A 14,927-nucleotide genomic window follows, 5' to 3' on the forward strand; every position below is an offset into this window, starting at 1 on the left:
CCCTAGGATATTCGAGCTCAATAGGACAAGAAAGTCCTAAAGTTAGACCGGATTCGAATTGATTAATTGCTTGGTGTCTAAGGCAAGTGGTTTAAGAAGGTGGTTTTCAATTGGTTCCGTTGTCTAGAACTCTTTTCTCTCTCCTTCCTCTTCTCTTTTCTCTTAAAAAAATAAAAAAAAGAGGATAATAATCTTTCAAAATTACAACTTGGAAAAGAAAATTGGGTCGACTTGTGAGAATTGAATCAAACCCCATTTCAAGTCAAAAAATTGAACGCACTTGTAAACAAAATATTAAAGCCATCAGAGAAGGGAAGAAATCTGAGGTAAAAGTAGATCCAGAAATGGCTGAAGATCCAAGGAGAGAAGTAATCCTAGTAGGGAATAATGAGGTTGCTAGAGAGGCAAACCCCAGGGCACTGTGGGATTATGCCATGCCCACCATGAATGGAGCTTCATCTAGCATCACAAGACCACCTGTGCAAGCAAACAACTTTGAGATCAAGCCTGCTTTGATCCAAATGATCCAGACAACAGTTCAGTTTGGAGGATTGCCCAATGATGACCCTAATGCGCACATTGCAAACTTCTTGAAGATATGTGATACCCTTAAGCATAATGGAGTGTCAGATGATACAATTCGGCTAAGATTGTTCCCGTTTTCACTTAGAGACAAAGCTAAAGCATGGTTACAGTCTCTTCCTGCTGGCTCAATCACCACTTGGAATGACTTAGCACAAAAATTTTTGGCAAAATTCTTTCCACCTGCTAAGACTGCCAAGTTAAGGACTGACATCCAAACCTTCGTGTAATTCGACATGGAGATCTTATATGAAGCCTGAAAAAGGTTCAAGGATCTGCTTAGGAGGTATCCACACCATGGGCTGCCTAAATGGTTGGTTGTGCAAACCTTCTACAATGGGCTGAACAACCATACCAGAATTAATATTGATGCTGCTGTTGGAGGTTCATTGATGGGGAAGTCGCTTGATGAGGCCTATGATCTTTTGAAGGAAATGGCCAACAACAATTACCAATGGTCCAATGAGAGAAACATGGCGAGGAGACCTGCTGGGGTTCATGAGATAGACGCTATTACTGCACTCAATGCAAAGATAGACACTCTTTTCAAAAAATTAGATCATTTGTCTATTAATGCTGTCAATACTCGTGTGCAGATCTGTGAGATGTGTACTGGGCAACATGCTACTCAAGATTGCCCGATTGACAGCTCATTCATGCCTCCAGTACAAGAACAAGTGCAATATGTGGCAAATCAAGGAAAACAACAGAACAATCCATACTCAAACACCTACACGCCTGCCTGGAAGAATCATCCAAATTTTTCATGGAAAAATCAACAGCAACAACAGAATTATTAGAATAGAGGACCACCTGATTTTCCACAGCAAGAAAAGAAGTCTAACCTGGAAGAATTGGTTGCAACTCTCACCAAGGCCACTACTGATTTCATAGGTGAAACTAAGGCAAACTTTCAAAACCAGCAAGCTGCCATTAAAAACTTGGAAATACAAATGGGACAGTTGGCCAACATGGTAGCTAACAAAACTCAAGGGTCATTGCCTAGCAATACTGAAACAAACCTGAAGGAGCATGTGAAGACAATTACCTTGAGAAGTGGAAAACAACTAGGGGAACAACAAGGGAAAGAGCTGGTTAAAGAACAAGTAAAAGAACAAACTCAAGAAGAGACTGTGGTCAAAGAGAAGCTAAATGAGAAAAAAGAAGAGCCAGTAAAGCCCTACAATCCACCAGTTCCTTTTCCTCAAAGGCTCAAGCAAAGTAAGGATGACAAGAACTTTTTGAACTTTTTGGAGGTCTTCAAAAAACTACACATAAATATTCCATTTGCGGAGGCATTAGCTCAGATGCCTAGCTATGCCAAATTCTTGAAGGACATCCTTTCCAAAAAGAGAAGGCTAGAGGACCATGAGACAGTCATGCTCACCGAAGAGTGCAGTGCAATCATTCAGAACAAGTTACCATCAAAATTAAAGGATTCAGGGAGTTTTACAATTCCATGTAATATTGGCAATATCGAATTCACTAAAGCATTGTGTGATTTAGGTGCTAGCATTAACTTAATACCTTTATCTATTTTCAGGAAGCTTGGACTAGGGGATGTGAAACCGACTAGTGTTTCATTACAACTAGCTGATCGATCGGTGACATATCCTAAAGGCATAGTGGAGGATGTATTAGTCAAGGTGGACAAATTTATCTTCCCAGTGGATTTCATTGTCTTAGATATGGAGGAAGATAGAGAGGTTCCTTTGATATTGGGGCGTCCATTCCTTGCAACTGGCAAGGCACTTATAGATGTCCATGAGGGTAAGCTTACTTTAAGAGTGGGACAAGAAGAGGTAATTTTTAACGTGCTTAATTCTTCTAAATATCCTCTTGAGAATGATAAATGTTTTAGATTAGATGTGATTAATAAATTTGTTAATGAAATAATTGACAATTCTGAATATGACTTGAGTGATGGTGTTAAAAATAAATTTGAACAGTTAATTGAGCATGTTGATGTATTAAATGATGTTGAGAAAATACAGGATTCAATAGAGGCTAAGCCAAACCCCAAGCTTGAGCTTAAGCAGCTCCCTTCTCACTTTAGATATGCATTCTTGGGAGACTCATCTATTTTTTCTGTCATTATATCTGCTCATTTGTCTGCTGAACAAGAGAAAAAATTGTTGCATATGTTGAAAAAGCATAAGAAAGCACTAGGCTGGTCTATTGATGATATTAAAGGAATTAGTCCCAGTATATGCATGCATAAAATTTTAATGGAAGAAAACTACAAACCTTCAATTGAGCATCAACGTAGGTTAAATCCTAATATGAAGGAAGTAATTAGAGCTGAAGTAATGAAATTACTTGATGCAGGAATTATCTATCCTATTTCTGATAGTAGTTGGGTGAGTCCTGTTCAAGTAGTTCCTAAGAAAAGGAGGATGACTGTTATTACAAATAATAAAAATGAGCTGATACCCACTAGAACAGTCACTGGTTGGCGTGTGTGTATTGATTATAGGAAGTTAAACAAAGCCACACGAAAGGACCATTTTTCTTTGCCTTTTATTGACCAGATGCTTGAGAGATTATCTGGATATCCCTTCTACTATTTTTTAGATGGTTATTTAGGATATTTTCAAATTCCTATTGTACCTGAGGATAAAAAAAAAACTATATTTACTTGTCCATATGGAACATTTACATATAGGAGAATGCCATTTGGGTTATGTAATGCACCTGCAACTTTTCAAAGATGTATGATGTCTATATTCTCTGATATGGTTGAAAAATTCATTGAAATCTTTATGGATGATTTTTTAATTTTTGATCCTTCTTTTGATATATGTTTGACTAACCTCTCCCAAGTTCTACAGCATTGTGAAAAAACTAATCTTGTATTGAACTGGGAGAAATGTCATTTTATGGTGCAGGAAGGAGTAGTTTTAGGCCATAAGATTTCATCTAGAGGGATAGAAGTAGACAAAGCAAAAGTGGAGGTCATTGAGAAATTACCACCACCAACATCTGTTAAAGGAGTGAGGAGTTTCTTAGGGCATGCTGGCTTCTATAGAAGATTTATAAAAGACTTCTCTAAAATTACCAAATCTCTTTGTAAATTATTGATCAAGGATGCGCCTTTTAAATTTACTGATGAGTGTTTGGTTGCTTTTAACAGATTAAAGAGAGAATTAATCTCAGCTCTTATTATCACTGCACCTGACTGGAATCTACCATTTAAACTTATGTGTGATGCAAGCGACTATGCTATAGGAGCAGTCTTGGGACAAAGAAAGGAGAATAGACTTCATGTGGTGTACTATGCGAGTCGAACACTGAATGATGCATAGTTGAACTATGCCACCACAGAGAAAGAGTTGCTCGCCATTATTTTTGCTTTTGATAAATTTAGGCCATATCTTATAGGAGCAAAAATAATAGTTTATACTGATCACTCAGCAATTAAATATTTACTTGAAAAAAGGGATGCAAAATCGAGACTAATTCGTTGGGTGCTCTTATTGTAGGAATTTGACTTGGAGATTAGGGACAAGAAAGGAGTAGAAAATCTTGTAGCAGATCACTTGTCTCGGTTAGAGTTAAGTAAAGAAATTGAGAACACTGAGGTACCCATTAATGAGTCATTCCCTGATGAGCAATTATTTACATTACTCACATCTAGTACACCCTGGTATGCTGATATTGTTAATTTTAAGGCATGTGATATTATTCCTCTGAATTTAATTACCAACAAAAAAAAAATTTACATGATGCAAAATATTATTTTTGGGAGGATCCATATTTATATAAGTATTATCCAGATCAGCTTATTAGGAAATGTGTGCCTGATGATAAAATTAAAAATATTTTAAAACACTGCCATTCATTAGAGTGTGGAGGCCATTTTGGACCCAACAAAACAGCTGCTAAAGTATTACAGTGTGATTTTTATTGGCCTAACATGTTTAAAGATGCTATTGCTTTTGTTTCTTCTTGTGACCGATGTCAAAGAACTGAAAATATTTCTTTTAGACAGGAAATGCCACTAACCAATATCCTTGAAGTAAAATTGTTCGATGTGTGGGGATTAAATTTTATGGGGCCTTTTCCACCTTCTCATTCAAATCAATACATCCTGGTGGCGGTGGATTATGTATCCAAATGGATTGAGGCAGTAGCACTTCCCTCTAATGATGTCAAGAGTGTGCTCAAGTTCTTAAAGAAATACATATTCACACACTTTGGTATTCCAAGGGCTATCATCACGGATGGAGGTAAGCATTTTTGTAATCGTTATTTAGATTCTCTATTGACAAAATACGGTGTTACTCATCGTGTAGGAACACCATATCATCCCTAAACAAGTGGACAAGTAGAGATCTCCAACCGTGAAATTAAAAGAATATTGGAGACTACTGTCAACTCATCAAGAAAGGACTGGTCCCTAAAATTAGATGATGCGTTATGGGCATATAGAACAGCATTCAAAATGCTAATTGGGATGTCTCCGTATCATCTAGTTTATGGAAAAGCATGCCATTTACCTGTGGAGCTAGAGCATCGAGCTTACTGGGCAACTAGGTTGCTAAATTTCAATATGAAAGCTGCTGGGGAGAAAAGGTCATTACAGCTTAATGAACTTGATGAGTTCCGCCTTCATGCATATGAAAATGCAAGAATTTACAAGGAGAGAACGAAAAGATGGCATGACAAGCATATTGTAAGGCATGAATTTCAAGCAGGACAAAAGGTGTTGCTGTATAACTCCCGCCTAAAGTTATTTCCAGGCAAGCTCCGGTCTAGGTGGTCAGATCCATTTGAGATTATACAAGTTTTTTCACATGGAGCTGTTGAGCTGAAGAGTGGTGATAGAACCTTCAAGGTCAATGGGCAAAGGTTGAAGGAATACATAGATGGAGGATTTGAGCAACCAAAAACCTCCATATCACTGACATAATGCATTGGGATAGTCAAGCTAACGACTATAAACTAGCACTTCTTGGAGGCAACCCAAGTAAAATTTTTTTTATTTTTTTTATTTTTTGAGTCAATTTTAATCCTCACTATATTTTCAAGGTTTGAATGGACGTTGTTCACTTTTTGTAGGCACATTGAAGAAGACAAGAGAGATGAAATGACTGAGGACGAGTTGCAAACTCGCACAATCGCATAGGCACGCTACAAAGGAGAGTACCCCTAACTTTTAAGAATGCCTTGCTATAATATGTATTGTGATGATGATCTTATCATTGAGCACAATGTCCAATTCAGGTTTGGGGGTGCATTTGCATGAGCATTTCGTGTTAATAATATAGGATTGCCATTATGTTTTCATCTTTATCTTTATTTTTTAATAAATAAAAAAAAAATTAGAATGTTGATTCATTGATCACTTGTAAGGATATAGAGGGGGACAATTTTGCCTTTGTGTTATTGTTTGGCTATCTTAGCTTTAAATTTGGAAGTCAAATTTAGGGATTGACTGTTTTAACTTATAAATACTTAAATAAAATCTCATATAGGAGATAGTTACTTTGCTTCGTCAATCCTATTTGTAAGCTTTGTTGCGTTTGTTGAAATAAAATGTAGACAATTTACTTGAGAGAAATGATATAGGCATTCCTTTGGCATACCCTTTTTGATCCCTTGTATTTTCTTTTCATCCTATCTCATATCTACTGTTTATATTTTTGAGAATAAATTGATTCTAATGGTTAGAGCATACTGAATTTTTAGTTTTCCTTCCATTCAAAAAAAAAAAAAGCACAATCTACTCCGCTGTTTCAAGTTGCCTAGTAACTCGGAGCATTCATGAGCCTCATGTTTGCTTTTACGTCAAACAGTGACTTGAATTATGAGTATGCAAAGCACTTTGAGTATATGACTTGCTGAGTAACCGGGTGCCTTCATCGTCAATGTCGGTATTCGCGTAAAAAGGCAATGATGACTTAAGGAAGAGTGCCAAAGTGAGGCTGTTCTAAAAGTATAAAATAAAACAAATAAAGGAAGGGATGTAAAGCATAAGTAATTGAGTATGCTTTGATTTATTGTGGTTAATTTATTTTCACTTATGTGACCATAACCATCATTCTTGTTGCTTGCTTTCCATTTTTTTTTTATCCGAAAAAGTCCTATTGATCTCTTGAGTACATTGTTTGCACTAGTGGAGATAGGCTGATAGGATTTTACATTTAGTATTGGATGTTTGAACCGAATTATTTTATTAAACCTAAAGGAAGCAGGGTAGCTATTGATTGTGCGTAATTTTGTTTGAGTATGAATGAGTTTGGAATGGTTAGCTTGTGGGTTTGCCTTTCGATTTTGGGTTGGGGTGGTTAAGCCATGGCATTTGGGTATTACTCCTTTGTGTCTAGATGGATTTTGAGTATATTAATGTTAAATAAAGTTTTTAGCATTAATTTTTATTTTAGATTCTTCATTTTTGATTTGGACTTTTCTTTTGCTTGGGGACAACCAAAAACTTAGGTTTGGGGGTATTTGATGTATTGCATTTTTATAGTAATTATTATTATTAGTTTTTAATGATTTTGATGAAATTGGTATAATAATTAACTAAATAAATGTAAGAACCTAATATGTTTTATGTCAATTGCAGGTAATTGAGTCAGGTCACACCTATTGGGCTTAACCATGTTTTAAAGGTCAAATTAAGTGAAATTGGTTGAGTCTGATTCAGCAGGGTTTGTCATCCGGAGTCATCAGGTCTTGCATCAAATCAGAGTCCATCTCAAAGTAGAATAACCAAATCAAGATATCAATGGACCCCACACCTTATTTTTTTGGGCATCATCAGTCAGAAAAGAAACTAGAGGTGCAGAAAATAAATCAAGCAGTTAATTTTTCCTATCTAGTCAACCAATCTAAGTTCTGGATATTTTGGTGTGAGGACCCTAAAGGTAAGCTACAGGACTCAAAATTGAGCAAGATTAGATCCTACAGAATTTTGAGAGAAGCAAGAAAGGAACATAATTTACAGAATTGAATTTGGATTCCAGATGAGGTGGCTACAGTAGGTTGAAGTTGGTAACAATGTTGGACACAACAAGAAACACCCGATACACCCAGATTCTTCTTAGTGTTTCTTGGCACAAAGATATTCAACCACAGAGGCTGAGTATGTCGCTGCTTCGAATGCTGCAAAAGAAGGCTTCTGGTTCAAAAAGTTTATCGTAGAACTCGAGGTTATGATATCGGATGCCATACCACTGTACTGCGACAATAATGGAGCCATAGCACTTGCTAAAGAGCCGAGGTCTCATAAAAAATCTAAGCAAATCGAGCGGTGGTTTCATATCATACATGACTACTTCGAAAAAAAAATATGTTAAGATGCGAAGAGTAGACTCCGTGGATAACGTGGCAGACACACTGACGAAGCAGTTGAGCCAACCGAAAATGAAAGTCCACCTTGAGAAGATGGGACTTAGATTTGTGGCCAATTAGCTTGAGTCCAAGTGGGAGATTATTAGATGTATGTCCTAAAAGCCAATATGGCTGACACATTATAATAAATCTAGAGCATAATTTATACTTAATATATTGATATGATCAATAAAAGGGCAAGTTCTTTTCAAGTGTGATGTGTCCTTGAATCATCTATGGAATTATTTTCGATACATATTCTCAAGATGTTGAAAATTAGAGACATATTTAATTCCTAAATACTTTCGATCATAGGATCATATGAGGACGATGATAGATTTGGATAGACTGACGCACAAATCACTTCCTTCAGGATAGATGAGTCTCTGATCTACTGTGTAGAGACATAAGATGACGAGTATGGGTAGTTGTTAGAGATACAGGATGATGAGTGTGGGTAGTTGTTAGAGAACAACTAGTACTGAGCGTGACCATTGAGATATCACTTGGATTTCTAATCGATCGTCAGTGATTGTCTCGATGCTGTAGTTGTGTGATCAGTTCTTTGATTTGAAATGGTACTGCTACTCGCAGTGAGGCTGCTGGAGTTTGACTGATACATAAATATGGATCTGAATGAGCCCTTGTAGTAGATATTGCGACAGTTGATCCACTATAGGAGTAGAGTGAGCTCAAGATAAGATCTATCGACCTTGATAGAGAGGAGTAGTCCTATAAAATTTGAGAGGTTAAGTTCAAGAGTCTGTGGCCACAACAGTGTGATTGATGGAAAAAAATTTTCATAGAAGTCACAACTGAGCTTGAGCTAATCGAATCTATCATATGACTGATGATAAAGTTTGATAATTTATCCATGATCTGCTATCTAGTCGGGACTCACGATAGAGAGACTGAATCACATGTTAACTACACCTAGAGATTTATTTTAGTTCTATTGGACTGTCACTACATACTGCTAGGTATCACTTGTGGATTGTGAGAGCTCACTAAGGTTATTCTGAATCGACAATCCTTGCTGAGTTAGAGTAAAATTATTTCGATCTATTGAAAAGAGTTTGAATGATACGATGATAGAGATCATTGTATATCTTACTATTAGATAGAATTGAACCTATGGAGCTATACAACAAAAGAATTAGGTCTGGAATAAGTAATTGAGCTTATGAAGTATCAATTGGGTTTAGAGAAATCTATTGAGTTCATGGTAACCTAGCTAGCATATGGTTGGATCCTATTCCTCTTTCCGTTGGGATTATTTATTTGATAAGATAATTCAAACTTAATTATCTATTAATAACCTATATGAATAAGATTCATAAGACTCCAATTATTGGGTGTCTAAGGTTATGGATCATATAAATTAAGGATGCAAGTCCCTAATTAATTTTCTTGATAGTTATTCTTGGGCGCCACTTTGATTTGATCAAGTTGGGCATATCTATTGATTAGAGGGCCTTTAGTTCTCCTATGGGATGTCTCTTGGGTGTATTTTGGGATATCTAATTATGGGTGCAAGACCTCCAATTGTTGGCTCTTAAAGATTCTCCTAAAGTAAGTTGGATAACTTAAGTTAGTGGAAACCCAATGCAAGAAGGACTTGTATTATGTGATTGAATATGATTCAATCCTTGTGCTTATTTAAAGGGATCTCTCCGAAGATCCCTAGGGCATCCAAACCAGTAGCCTCTCACGCCTAAAAGCTCTCCCCACGCCCTCTCTTCCTCTCCCTTCTCCTTCTCCCTTAGGCATCCCACACACCCATACTTGGGACATCCCAAGTTCTCCATCACACCCAAGTTGTTGGGCGTCCTATCCATTGCTGCTCCTAGTGTCTTATAGCAGCACAAAGCAAGGAAAAAGGCTAAAAAAGAGGAAAAGAAGAAGGTCAAAGAAAGAGATCAAGTGTTGATTGCGATCCATGCTTCGTTCAGATTCAGCAAGCTGAATTTTTGAAGAAGAAAATTCAAATTGAAGAGGGCTGTTCCAAGTTGATCTCGAGTGGATACTCATAGAGATCGGATACTTGTGCGGTTAATAGAGAATTTCTTTTCTTCCAGATCTAAATTTGAAAAAAAAAATTACGAAATAGATATGTGATTTGATCACAATCTGAATTTCAGCATATGAGATAGATCCATGTGATTTTATATTTTCATTCATGCATAATTCAGATTAAAAGTGTTTTAATCTTGTTCTCTACTGTAGTATTTAGAAAATAAAATTTTGAAACACATATGCATGTACCAAATTCGAATTCCAACACTATCCATCCTGAAGTATCAAGTCATTGCAAAATCGATTTTAGAGATTGGTCGGTCAAGATTACTATAAAATGAGCTTGAAAATAAGGTCGGAGTCATCTTGCTAATGTGATGAGAGCATAAATCATGTTTTCAATTTTTGAATATCGAGTTTTAACATCTCTAAGTAATTTACTTGTATAATAAATTGATCTTTGTATTTCTACATCATTTTGGACTAAAACTGAACTAATAGTGTTAGCTGAAATAGATAAATACATGAACAATTCCTCACCTTCCATCGATTTTGATAACAATGGAACCGTTCTAAGATATTTCTTGAGGTCGTCAAAGATAATTCGACATTCATCTGACTAATTGAAGTTTTTGATCTGTCTTAGAATTAAAAAAAAAGATATTTTTTAGTTGATCAGAAAGTAAATCGATTGAGTGATACTACTCGTCCAGTAACTGTTGAACTTCATTGATGGAGTTCGGATGTTTCATATCAAGTAGAGCTCAGATTTTTTCAGGATTGACTTTAATTCTTTTTTGAGTTACAAAAAAATTCAAAATTTTTTTTGAAGTTACTCCGAAGCACACTTATTAGGATTGATACTTTCGGAGCTCACCAAAGGCTTCCTCCAGATTGATAATATGCTGATCTGACTCAATACTTTTTTACTAATATATCATCAACATAGACTTCTATATTGCGACTAATTTGTTGCTTGAAGATCTTATTCACTAAGTGTTGATATATGACACCTGTATTTTTAAGACCAAAAGCTATCATTTTATAACAATACAAATCTCTTTCAATGATGAAGGCTGAATTTTTTTTAATTTTTAGATGCTATGTTGATTTGATTATAATTTGAAAAAGTATCCATGAAGCTTAGCACTTTGTGTCCTGAAGTAGCATTAACAAGTTGGTCAATCTTTGGGAGAGAAAAGCTATCTTTTGGGCAAGCTTGGTTGAGATCGATATAGTCAATACCATTTCTTCATTTTTTGTTGGCTTTTTTAACCATCACAATATTTACAATCTACTTTAGGTATTATGCTTCTATGATAAATTTAGCTTTTAAGAACTTGTCAACCTCCTCATCTATCACTTTTTGCCTTTCTGGAGTGTAGCTTCTTCTCCTTTGCTGCATTGGCTTATGCTTTGAATTAACATTAAACTTGTGTACAATAACATCTACTGAAATTTCAGGCATGTTGGAGACTAACCAGGCAAAGACATCGGCATTTATCCAAAGAAAAGATATCAATTTCTCCCATAGATCAGGCCCCAGTAAAGACTCGATCTGAATTATTTTTTTTGGATCATCTCTCAAAGAAATAATGATAAGTTTCTCGATCGATTCTCCTCAGTTTTTACCAACATTAGAATTATTTTTTGATTAGGTATTTCAATTAGTAGAGCTTTCACAGATCTCTTCATTTTTGTATCTATCAAAAAGCACTGTTTAGCAAGCATCTGATCTCCCCGTATTTCTCCAACTCCACATTAAGTTGAAAATTGGACTAACAAGTGATAAGTGGAGACTACAGTTTTAAGTACATTGAGCCTAGGTCGATCAAGAATAGCGTTGTAGGTTGATGGTACTTTAACAATCAGGAAGGTGAGTCTAACAGTTGATTGATGAGGTTTTGCTCCTGCAGTGACCGGTAAAGTGACCTCCCCTTCCATAGCTACAGAATTTTCAGAGAAGTCGATCAAAGGGATGTTGACCTATTTTAGCTAATCTATCATATTTATTTTTTAGAATGCATCATAGAACAATGCATCAGTGAAGCTTCCATTATCAACCAATATTCTTTTTACATCATATTTTGCAATTGTCATGGAGATGACGATAGCATCATTATGAGAAGTTTGAATTTTTTTGACATCATCATCAAAAAATAAAATTATATTGTCTGTGCACTACTGCTTTTCAAGGCTTTCAGTCACTTTAGCTGCCTCCTCAATCTCACCAAGGCCTGAGATCATGTTGATGACTCCAACAATGGGTTTATTAAGATCATTTTCATTATCAGACTTTTATCGATGGTCGGTAGTTTGATTTGCCTGATCTCGAATATATTTGCTGAGGTGACATCGATGGATCAGAGCCTTGACTTCATTCTTTAGCTGTCGGCACTCTTCAGTATCATGGCCATGGTCCCAATGATAATAGCAGTATTTTTTTTATTTCTCTTTACTGGTGGAGCCTTCATAGGATTAGGTTGATAGAGATACCCCTAGCCCTTGATCTCCATCAATATCTGAGCTTGAGAGGTAGATAATGAAGTGTAAGAATCAAATCATCAAGGTAGCCATCCTAACCTCAGATTTTTGCAAGATCAATCAGAGTTGTTCTGCTGATTTCTGCGGTCTTCTTCTCGAGACTGCTTTTTCTCACTTCCTTCTTTCTTCGTCTAACGAAGTATATTTTCTTCTTCTTCAGCTTGGGCATTCTTCCGAATCTAGATCAACATTTGCTCATACTTGTCTGGATAATTTTATTGAGAGAAAAAAATCAAGCAGTTGCTTCTGAGTCCTTGCTTTAAAGCTGTCATTGCAACGGACTCGTTGAAATTTTTTACTTTCAGTGTAGTAGTATTAAAGTATGCCGCATATTCCCAAAGAGATTTATCTTTCTATTGCTTGACAGTAAAAAGGCTATTAGTATTCTTTAGGAGAACTCTATTATTACCAAAGTAGGTAACGAACAGTTTAGCCAACTGTTCAAAAGATGAAATAGATCTTGATTGGAGGTCAGAAAACCAGATTCTTACAGATTTTTTTAGGGTGATTGGAAAAATAATGCAAAGTAGGGCATCAGACGCTCTTTGTAGCCTCATAATGGCCCTGAAACCTTCAAAATGGTCTAAAAGATCAGTGAAGCCATCGAATGATTCTACAGCAGGTATCTTGAATCGGAGAGAAACTAGTTTATCAAGAATTTATTGAGAAAAAGGGAATAGTAGGCTAAAATCCCTCCCACCTTGAGGATGGTTTCCAATCGATATTTTCATTAATTTTTTCTTAAGATCTTGGATCTTTTGTCCAAGACCTCCTCCATTCAATCTTTTATTTAGAGTAGATAATTCTGCTTCTCAAGATTAATCAGTCAAATCAAGAGCATGATCATGACAAGGATCTTGAGGAGTCGATTGCTGAGAATGGTGTGATTGAACTACTTAGGGTGTTACTTCTTGCTGTCGCTCAGTAGTACGCTGAAGTTGTTGTATCGTAGCAGTAAGAGTTTGGATCTGCTAGACTAGAAGATTAAATTATTGTGGATCAACAGTGATTGATGGTTAGTTGTCTTTCTGCACATCTTCAAGAGAAGATGGAGCAGGTAAAGGACGGTTCGGTGCATTCTTGTTCATCATTTCTATCAAATTTTTTCAAAAAGATTCTTCCTCTGACATCAATCTATTGCTACAAGGCTCTGAAGGATTGATAGCGAGGTTGGTCTTGAATCAAACTAGAGTGCTGTCAAGGGTCAAGTCAATATAGATCACGAGTGAATATGCAAGAGAAATCATAGAACCGATGGGGTACCCTCCAGTTTAGGATCCTTCGATGCTTAAGTCAGTTGGGACTTTGAGAATAGGTAGTAGAAAATGGAGAAGTAGAAAGCAAGAATTAAAAGTTTGAAGTAGAAAGAGTTATAATTCCCTTTAGTGGAGAAAATTTAGCAGAATCTGGGCTCTGTGAGTTTTTCACTTACCTCCCAGAGAGTATCTTGCCACTCTTTATATAGAGAAAGCTTGCTTAGATCTTAAAGAGAGTTTGTTAGGCTATTATGAGTTTGTTATGTCATTAATTTGTTATAACAGAATGACCAGCTATATAGAAATCATGGAGCGATTGCCCACACGGTCATGAACTGGAGTGTAGCTAGAAGATAGCTAATATCGAGCTGGATCAAAGCTGCCAAATAACCGCCAATATCTTTGGGGCATATTGATAATAAGTCGAAATGACATATCTAAGATTGGTGAATGACTGAACTAAGTATCACATCTCCTTTAGTATTAATAACCACGTCGGTCGAATACCGAAATAAATTACCATAGACCGGCCATAAGCTGAGATAAATATTATACTATTTAAGAGCAACTTTGGGTTATGCCGATGAAGGAGCAGAATGGTAATCTGCTGATGTGACTTGAAAAAATATTTGATTCAGATAATAATCTACCGCCATATGTTCAAATGATGAGATCGGATAATATGTATTAACAGTTTATTATAAGAAAAATTGAATTCAAACAGGTTGTATAGACATTTATGTAGTAGCCACTGAAAGCACCTAATAGCAATAGGGAGTATGATCCAAACTGCTAAAGCATAAAAGTTTACAAGTGAATCAAATTACCATTAGCTATACAGAGATAAGTAGAAAGATCAAGAAAAATAAAAGTAGACTAAGTAGCAAAATAAATAATAGATTAATTAGATAATTGTTAATAATATTAAGGACATCATCATAGCAAAATTCAAGCAGGTAAACCTAGTTAAATCAAGATTAAGGACAGCGGTAGACCATCAAGATTGTTTCGTCGTCAAAAAATAGTCACTTTCCACCCAAAAAGCCGCTAAATCCTCATCTAGGAATCATCATGGCTCCTTGCATAGAACCCAAAAGCAATACTGCTCTCCCAATTTAGGAAACAAAGAAGAAAGAGAAAAGCAAGAGAGAAGAAACATAAAAAAAGAAAGAAAAAAGATAACAAGAAGCA

This window comes from Elaeis guineensis, chromosome 5 (assembly GCF_000442705.2).
Source record: "Elaeis guineensis isolate ETL-2024a chromosome 5, EG11, whole genome shotgun sequence".
Classification (NCBI taxonomy): domain Eukaryota; kingdom Viridiplantae; phylum Streptophyta; class Magnoliopsida; order Arecales; family Arecaceae; genus Elaeis; species Elaeis guineensis.